Below are 9,515 nucleotides of genomic sequence, written 5' to 3'. Positions count from 1 at the left end.
CTTGTAGTTTTGTAGTGTCAATTGTTAATTTCTCCCAGTTGATTTATGATTTTTGAGTCCCCTTTTTTCTTCATAAGTCTGGCTAAAATTTTATCAGTTTTATTTTTTCAAAGACCGAATTCCTGGTTTCATTGATCTTTTCCATTGTTTTTATAGTCTCTATTTCCTTTACTTCTGCTCTGGTCTTTATTATTTCCTTCTACTAAATTCAAGCTTTGTTAGTGTTCTAACTCCTTTAAGTGTATGATTAGATTTGTTGAGATTTCTCTTGTTTCTCTAGATAGGCCTGTATCATAATATTCCCTTATAGAACTACTTTTGCTGTGTCACCAAGATTTTGAATTGTTTCTATCATTTGCTTCCACATATTTTTAAATTTCTTCTTTGATTTCTTCTTTGTTTTATTGGTTGTTTAGCTTCAGTGTGTTTGTGTTCCGTACAGGTTTTTTTTCCTTATAATTTCTAGTTTCATACTATTGTGGTCTGAAAAGATGCATGGTATGACTTCAGTCCTCTTAAATTTATTAAGATCTGTTGTGTGGCCTAAAGTGTGATCTATCCTGGAGAATGTTCCATGTGCACTTGAAAATAATTCTGCTGTTTGGGAATGTAATGTTCTCTATATATCTGTAAGGTCCATCTGATCTAGGGTGTCATTCAAAGCCATTGTTTCCTTACTGATTTTTCTACCTGGATGAGCTGTCTACTGATGTAAGCGAGATGTTAAAGTCTGTTACTGCTATTGCACTACTGTCAGTTTCTCTCTTTAAGTTTGTTAATATTTGCTTTATGTACTTAGGTGCTCCTATTTAAGTGCCTAGGTACTTATAATTATTATATTATCTGTTGGATTGATCCTTTTATCATTATGCAGTGCCCTTTTTGCCTCTTGTGGCAGTCTTTGTTTTAAAGTCTGTTTCGTCCAGAATAAATATTGCTACCCTGCCTTAATTTTTTCCCACTTCCATTTACATAGTATACCTTTTTCTATCCCTTCACATTCAGTTTGTGTTTTTAGGTCTGAAGTGAGTCTCTTGTAGGTAATGTATAGATGGTCTTGTTTTTCTTTTATCTTTTCTTTTTAATCTGTCCAATCGCCCTATGTCTTTTGAATGGAACGTTTAGTCCACGTACAGTTAAAGCAGTTATCTATAGATATGTATGTATTGACCTGTTATTATTTTCTAGTTGTCTTTAGTTCTTTTCTGTTCCTTCTTCTCTTGTTCTCTTCCCTTGTGGTATGGTTGGTTTCTTCAGTGTTGTGCCTGGATTTCTTTTTTATTTTTTGTTCTTCTATTATAAGTTTTTGATTTGTGGTTTCCATGGGGTTCATATATAACATATGTGTAGCAGTCTATATTAAGTTAATGGTCACTTAAATTCAAATACATTTTAAAAGCACTAAATTTTTACTCCCCTCTCTATGTTTTATGCATATGATGTCATATTTTACATCTTTTCGTTTTGTATATCCCTTGGCTAATTTTTGTAGCTATAATTGATTTTAATACTTGAGTGTTTTAACCATCATGCTGCCTTTCAAATAGATTAATCTACTAATTATACTATACATTTACTTTAAATACTTGTATTTTCCTTTCATAATTTTCTTCTACTTGTGGCCTTTTGTTTTTGACTATAGAATTCCCTTTAACAATTCTTCAAAGGCTAATTTATGTGATTGTGATAAATGATAAATACCTTTAATTTTTGTCTGTGAGACTCTTTCTATTCTGAATGACTCTTGCTGGTAGAGTATTCTTGATTGTAGGTTTTTTTTTCTTTCGGCACTTTAAATATATCATGCCACTCCCTTCTGGCCTGCAAAGTTTTTGTGAAAAAATAAGCTGAAATCCTTACAAGGTTTTCTCTGTACATAACTGTTTTCTATTGCTAATTTTAAAATTATCTCTTTATCCTTACTTTTTATCAAGTACATGTCTTGGGGACGCCTGGGTGGCTCAGCAGTTGAGCATCTGCCTTCGGCTCAGGTCATGATCCCAGATCCTGGGATCGAGTCCCACATCGGGCTCCCTGCATGGAGCCTGCTTCTCCCTCTGCCTGTGTCTCTGCCTCTCTCTCTCTCTGTGTCTCTCATGAATAATAAAATCTTAAAAAAAATTTTTTTAAAGTACATGTCTTGATATGGATTTCCTTCTGATCATCTTGTTAGGAGTGCTGTACTTCTTGAAATTGGATGTCTGTCTCCTTCCCCAGATTAGGGAATCTTTCTGCTATTTTTTTTCAAATATTTTTCTGCCCCTTCTCCCTTTCTTCTCTTTATGGGATCCCTATAATGCAAATGTTATTACATTTTATGGTATCACTGAATTCCCTTAACCTATTCCCCTTTTTCATTCTTTTTTTCTTTTTGCTGTTCAATTTGGTTGCTTTCAATTATGCTGTCTTTTGGATTACTGATCCCTTCTTCTGCATCCTTAAACTCCTGTTGGTTGCCTTTATATATGTTTTATTTTAGTCACTGAATTCTTCAGCTTTAACTGGTTCTTTTTTTTTTTTTTTTTTTGCTTGAACTGGTTCTTTTTGATATTTTCTTTCATTGAAGTTCTCACTGAGTGCATCCACTTTCTTAAGTCCAGTGAGTATCCTTATAACCATCACTTTGAATTCTTTATCATGCATTTGCTTACCTGAGTTTCATTTTAGCTCTTTTACTGTGATTTTGTCTTATAATTTCATTTCTGAAAAATTATTTTTTTCTCATTTAATCTAACTCCTGCTGGTTTCTATGTATTAAGGAGGTCAGGTGCATCTGGCCTTGATAGTATTGGTCTTGTGTAGAAGGGATCCTGTGGTGCCCTATAGAGCAATTTCCTCCCTGGTAACCAGAACCAGGCACTTCAGGAGTATCCTGTGTGGACTGCATGCATCCTTCTGTTGTGGCTCAGATGGAATTGCTTTCAGCCCAGCTGGTTCCAATGACCTGTTCTACCTGTTGTGGGTGCACTGGGCAGGATTTCCTTCCCACACTGTTGAGAGTCTGGTTTACAGTAGCCCTGGGCTTGTTGGTGGGTGGGTTGGCATTCAGCCTAGCTGTCTGCAATGAGTCCCTTGCCACAGCTACAGGTGTATCGAAAGAAAAGGCTTTCTCCCTGCACAACCAGCTAAGACACCTGGCTATAGGAGTCAGTTTGGGTTTGCACCAGTCTCAGTCAGGTCTGCCTGCTGAATGTGGGAGGGTAGGTACTGTTTGGGGGTTTGCCTGCTTAGGTGGGCAGGTTGGATGGGGTGGGTCCTTACAGGAACGCCAGGATAAGGCATGCAGTGCTAGCAAAGTAGATTGAGAGTGTTATAGGTGACTCCTGCAAGCTTCCAGAGAAATGACACTACTATCCCTTTTGTTCCCAGACTAATCTATGTGTCTCTCTCTCCAGCATATATTTTAAGATTAGTCAGTAAATCTACACATACGCCCTAGGCACTTTTCAAACTGTTGCTTCTGTGCTGTCTTAGGCCAGGTTAATTAGTATGCGCTCTCTCTCTCTCTCTCTCTCTCTCTCTCTCTCTCTCTCTGAGGGTAGGGAGCATTACCTATCTCTCTTTGACTCAACTGGAGTTAAGCCTGCTGGTTTTTAAGGCTCCCAGAGTTAAACCCTGCTTATTTTTAGAACTCCCAGCGTGAAGTCCCATTGGTTTTCAAAGCCAGATATTATGGAGACTATCTTTCTGGTGTGGATCCCTGGGGCTAAGGATGTCTAATGTGGGGTCTGATTCCTCACTCCTCTCTGTTTATGATGTCCCTCACATTTGTGGTTAGTTACCCTGAGGAATTGGTTCTTGACCATGTCTCTGCTCCTCCTACCCCTTTTGATGTGACTTTCTGACCACAGTTAGCAGTGGAAGATCTGTTTCACCAGTCTTCAGATTGTATTCACAGGTTAGTTGCATAGATAAAGTTGTTGCTTCAGTGTGTCCATGGGTTGAGGTGAGCTCAGGATCCTCCTAGTCTGCCATCTTCCCTAGCTCCAAAATCAGAACATTATTTTTTAAATGTCAAGGCTGCATCTGTATAAATCGTGACAAACACAAAGATATTTGTACAATATGAAAAATATGAGAAAATAATTTAGAGCATGCCTCCGCTAGGAATGAGTCTAATTACTTTTTATATATGTCAACTAATTTGACAACACTATAAACATTATAAAAGGCAAACCTGAGGAACTTAAAGGCTACCAAACTTGCACAAGTTATACCAAAAGTAAGTGGCTAAGGTGCTATTATGTTTATATAAAATATTTATATCTTCTTTAACCATATACAAATGTAATTGATCCAGAGTCATTTTTATCTAGGATTTGTTTTAATGCTGACTTTATTCAAATAAAAGTATCTTGATCCTTATAAACTACTATATCAAGCCTCAAATATAGGATGTTTGTCCAGGGTTAAGATGGGCCCTTCCAAAGGGAGTCACAGATACGCTCCCCACTCAAAGTCAACAAATCAAAACAGCAGGAGCAACCATAGCATTATTAATTGGAGAGCTGGTTTCAGTTCAGTTAAGTCAGTAAAGTCCTTTTTCCCATTTCTACTTACTATGTGTACAGAGTATGATCACAAGTGGCGGCAAGGGTAGAGCTTAGACATAGGATAAAACCTAACAGCTATTCTCTCAAGACAGTGGGTAGTCTTTATGGGGAAAGATGTACAAAGGATATTGGGGACAGCGGTAATTTTAAAAAAAAAAAAAACCTACTCCTTCAGTGACACACTGAAGAAAAAAGAAAAAAGTCAGATCCACTCAGATGTCAGATACTCTAAAGCTATTCACACCCAGAATAAAGTCCCATTTATTTCTGCAGTTAGGAGGACTGCTAGCCTGACTGCTCTGCACGCATTCACAGGAAATCTTGCCTGTCCACATAAAACATAATTAACCTCCATCTATCTACCCCCTAAAATGTAATGACTATTGAAGGAAAAAACTTACTTAAATGTAAAGAAACATATTAATCTTTCATTCATAAATACTCTGACAACCAGATGATCAACATTTTAAGAGCCATTGACAGAGAAAGAGAGAATCAATATGAACATGTGGGTCACTATTCAGAGATCACCAATGAAGAATGGACACTGGATATGAACAACCAACTTAAAAGAGAAAAACCTGAATTTCCAACAAAGATGTACAACGATGTTCAAACTGAGGAAGAAAAATCTCTGTCCTTGTGTGTAGAGATGGTTCTTCATCCTATGCAGATATCATCTGGAAGACTGCAGCTGTAGCGTTATAACCCCAATCCAGAGTTCCTCTGAAGGACGCTAATAAAGGGAACTCCTTTCAGGAGGCTGACTATAAGAGGTGCACCTAGGAGTTTGTTTTGCTGAAAAGGGGATAGCTGCATATACAGTTCTATACCAATGCACGAGTTGTAACTAACAATTTAAATAGATGGTCAGAGACTTCTATGGTAAGAAAACTATAAGAAAATCTCTCTGAGTGGGCTCAGGGTATGAAGATCTGTGTATCCCATGTGAGTGCTTACCAGGTGATGACCCTCTCAGGGGAAGATTTTAAGATCAGTTGGAAGCCTATCCAATGAGGACTTCAGTCAACATCCCTCTGTAGCCACTTAATTGCTCAATGGTCTCGTGAAGAAAGTGACCAGGGCAGCATGTAGGGAGGATACACTTACCAAGACACATCTGGCAATAGCCAAGTACTGAGTACCTGATCCTTCAAAATTACAGACCAACCCTTAATGTGACATGATTCTGCAAAAGAAACAGCTACTCAATAGCAGGTTGATCAAATTGAACTGCTTCTATTATGAAAGGAGCAATAGACATTGACAATATACTTGCCTGCTCTGACTGCAACGCTTCTGTCAAAACCATCTCTCAACTTACAAAATGTCTCATCCATCATAGGATTTTTCACAGCAGCATTTTTGACCTAGGATCTTATTTGATTTTAAATAAAGTGTAGGAATGTGTCCATGCTTATGGTATTCACTAGTTTTATCATGTCTCTAAAGCAGCCAATTTGATAAAACAGGGGAATGACATATTGAAGACAGTTAGGAACTAGTTGGGTGGCAACATCTTGCCGTACTGGGACAGTGTCCTCAAGATACGGCATATACTTTAAATCCATGATCAGTATGTGATGTTGTTTCTCCAAGAGTCAGGATTTATGGGTCTAGAAGCCAAAAACAAATGGGATTAACTTATATCACTTCACTGTTAGTTATAAATTAGCAACATTTCTGTTTCTCATTTTTACAAATTTAGGCTCTGCTAGTTTAGAAATCTTCACTCTCAAAGAAGGAATGCTTCAAGCAGAGTACATAGCAATGTTTAACTGTGAGCCGAGACTGCCATATGACTACCTTAGGTGTTTGTTCTAATAAATTAACAGGTGAAATAGAGGACTTCATCATTGGCTATGGTGATTTATCTTTTTTATTGAAGTGTAGTCGAAATACAATATTATTTTAGTTTTATCTATACAAAATAGTGATTAGACATTTATATACATTATGAAATGCTCACCATAAATGTAGTTACCATCTGTCACCATACAAAGCTACTATAATGTTACTGACTATATTCCCTATGTTGTATATTACGTCCCCACAACTTATTTATAACTGGAAGTTGGTAACTCTTAATCCCCTTCACCTATTTCACCTATACCCAATCTCTTACCCTCTGGAAACTATCAGTTCTCTGTATCTGAGTCTGCTTCTGTTTTGTTTGTTCATTTGTTTTGTTTTCTAGATTTCACATATAAGTGAAATTATGTAGTGTTTGTTTTTCATTTCCTCACTTATTTTACTTGGTATAACACCTTCTAGATCTATCCATGTTGCCTCTAATGGCAATATTTCACTGTTTTTTAGATTTTACTCTTTAATGGATGAGATATTATTCATTGTACATATATGCACAACACCTTTTTATCCATTTATCTATCAAGGGTCACCTAAGTTGCTTCCATATCTTGGCAATTGTAAACACTGCAGTTAACATAGAGGTGCATACCTTTGGATTGGTATTTTTTTGTTCAGATAAATAGAATTGCTGGATTGTATGGTATTTCTATTTTTAAGTTTTTGAGGAAACTCCATACTGTTTTCCATAATGGATGCACCAATTTACATTCCCACCAACAGTGCTTGAGGGTTCTCTTTCCTCCACATCCAAGCCAACACTTGTTTGTTTTTTTCTTTTTCAGATCAGCCATTCTGACAGGTGTAAGATGCTATCTCACAGTGGTTTGGCTTTGCATTTCCCTGATGATTAGTGAGGTTGAGCATCTTTTCATATGTCTATTGGCCATCTGTAGGTCTTTTTTGGAAAAATGTTCAGGTACTCTGACCATTTTAAAATCATATTCTTAATATTTTAGTGTTGAGTTGTAGAAGTTCTATATACATATTGGATATTAACCTCTTATCAGTTATATCATTTGCAAATATCATCTCCATTCTGTAGGTTGCCTTTCTGTTTTGTCGATTATTTCCTTCACTGTGCAAAAGCTTTTTAGTTTAATGTTGTCCCAATTGTTTGTTTTTGCAAATATTGTCCTTGCCTGAGAAAACATAAAAAGAACTTGCTAAGACCTATATCCAAAAAATTATTGCCTGTTTTCTTCTAGGATTTTTATGGTTTCAAGCTTCACATTTAGGTTTTTAATCCATTTTGATTTTATTTTTGTGTATGATGTTAGAAACTTACCTTTTCCCCACTATATATGCCTGTCTTATTTGTCATAGATTAATTATTAATATAAACATGGGCTTATTTCTGGCCCTCTATTCTGTTCTGTTGATCAACATGTCTGTCTTTATGCCAGTACCATACTGCTTTGATTACTCTAGACTGTGGTATATCTTATAATTTGATATTGTGATAACTTCTTTTTTCTCAAAATTGCTTTCTGTTTGAGGCCTTTTGTATTTCCATATGAATTTTAGGATGATTTGTCCTAGTTTTGTGAAAAAATACTATTGATATTTTGATAGGGATTGCATTGCATCTGTAGATTGTTTTGAGTAGTATAGACATTTTAACAATATTAATTCTTCCACTCCATGAGAATAGTATATCTTTCCATTTATTTGTATCATTGTTAGTTTCTTTAATCAGTGTCATACAGTTTTCAGAGTACAGGTCTTTTACCAACTTGGTTAAATTTATTCTATCTTGATAACCAAGGGGAAATTGGATAGTTATTATACAATGAGGGTAGGAAGGAGTATATCTGGAATATGTGAGATTCCCCAAGGTACCTCTTAATACTCTCCTGACCTGGGACACCTGGGTGACTCAGCCTGTTAAGTGTCTGACTCTTGGATGGGCTCAGGTCCTGATCTTATGGTTCATAGGATTGAGCCCCAAGTTGGGCTCCATGCTCAGAGAGAGAGAGAGAGAGTCTGCTTGCATGTTCTCTCCCTCTGCCCCTTCCCCTCCTCATGCTCATTCTCTCTTATATAAATAAATTAATCTTAAAAAAAAAAACTTTCCTGGGATGCCTGGATAGTGGCTCAGTGATTGAGCATCTGCCTTCAGCTCAGGGCGTGATCCCGGGGCCCTGGCATTAAGACCCACATCCCCACAGGGAGCCTACTTCTCCCTCTGCCTGTGTTTCTGCCTCTGTGTGTCTCTCATGAATAAATAAATAACATCTTTTTAAAAAAACTGTAAAAGATTACCTTCCTGACCTGTAATTAAAGTCAATGGAAAACTAAAACAACCCAATAGGAAGGATTACTAATGGTCCAGACCATTCAGGAATGAAAATTTTGTCACCCTACCAGGTAAGAAACCATGATTAGCTGATATGCTTATTAAGGGCCAAGGGAATATGATATAGGTAGCGAGCGAATGATGTTATAAATCACCATAATGATGTAACCAGTAGGAATAACGAGGACTGTAATAGTTATAAATATTCCTTTTGTGTCATGATATTAATATCTTTATTAATTATTACCTATGTTTTCTCATCTCTTAATTATCCAACATAAGTTTGTAGTAGTCAACTTTACATGTCCATGTTTAAGTAAAAAGTTATCAAAGGGGGGGTAGCTGGATAAAGAATAAATATCACCCAAAGCTGGATAATGGGACGTTGTATTCTTTCTGTAGAGAAGATTAGCATGTTTCATTTTATACACCAGATAGGTACTTCATGTTAGTTGGCTTTATGATGTGTAAACTTGGCTAAACTAAACTACATTTGGCAGGAATCAATTCACTGAAAATTTCCAGTTAAAGTTGCCACAACAGAAACCTGCTTGATATCTAGAAGGCAGAAGTGAAGAAATAGTCATGGTTTACCGTCTGAAGGTCAATGCACAGAGACCCAGTTTGGAGCCCACAGAAGTTTTCACAAAGCACACAGCTTCTCCAGCTGCTGCTAAATCTTTTCTCTGTTTTTCCAAGTCTGGGCCAGGTATAGGAAAACAACAGCTTCTCCAGCAGGTCATCCACAGAAGCCAAATCAAAGTCTTTGAGATGAAGGGAGGCCAGGGAGTTCT

Source organism: Nyctereutes procyonoides, unplaced genomic scaffold, assembly GCF_905146905.1.
Source record: "Nyctereutes procyonoides isolate TBG_1078 unplaced genomic scaffold, NYPRO_anot_genome, whole genome shotgun sequence".
In the NCBI taxonomy this organism is placed as follows: Eukaryota; Metazoa; Chordata; class Mammalia; order Carnivora; family Canidae; genus Nyctereutes; species Nyctereutes procyonoides.
Note: the sequence above shows the minus strand (reverse complement) of the source record.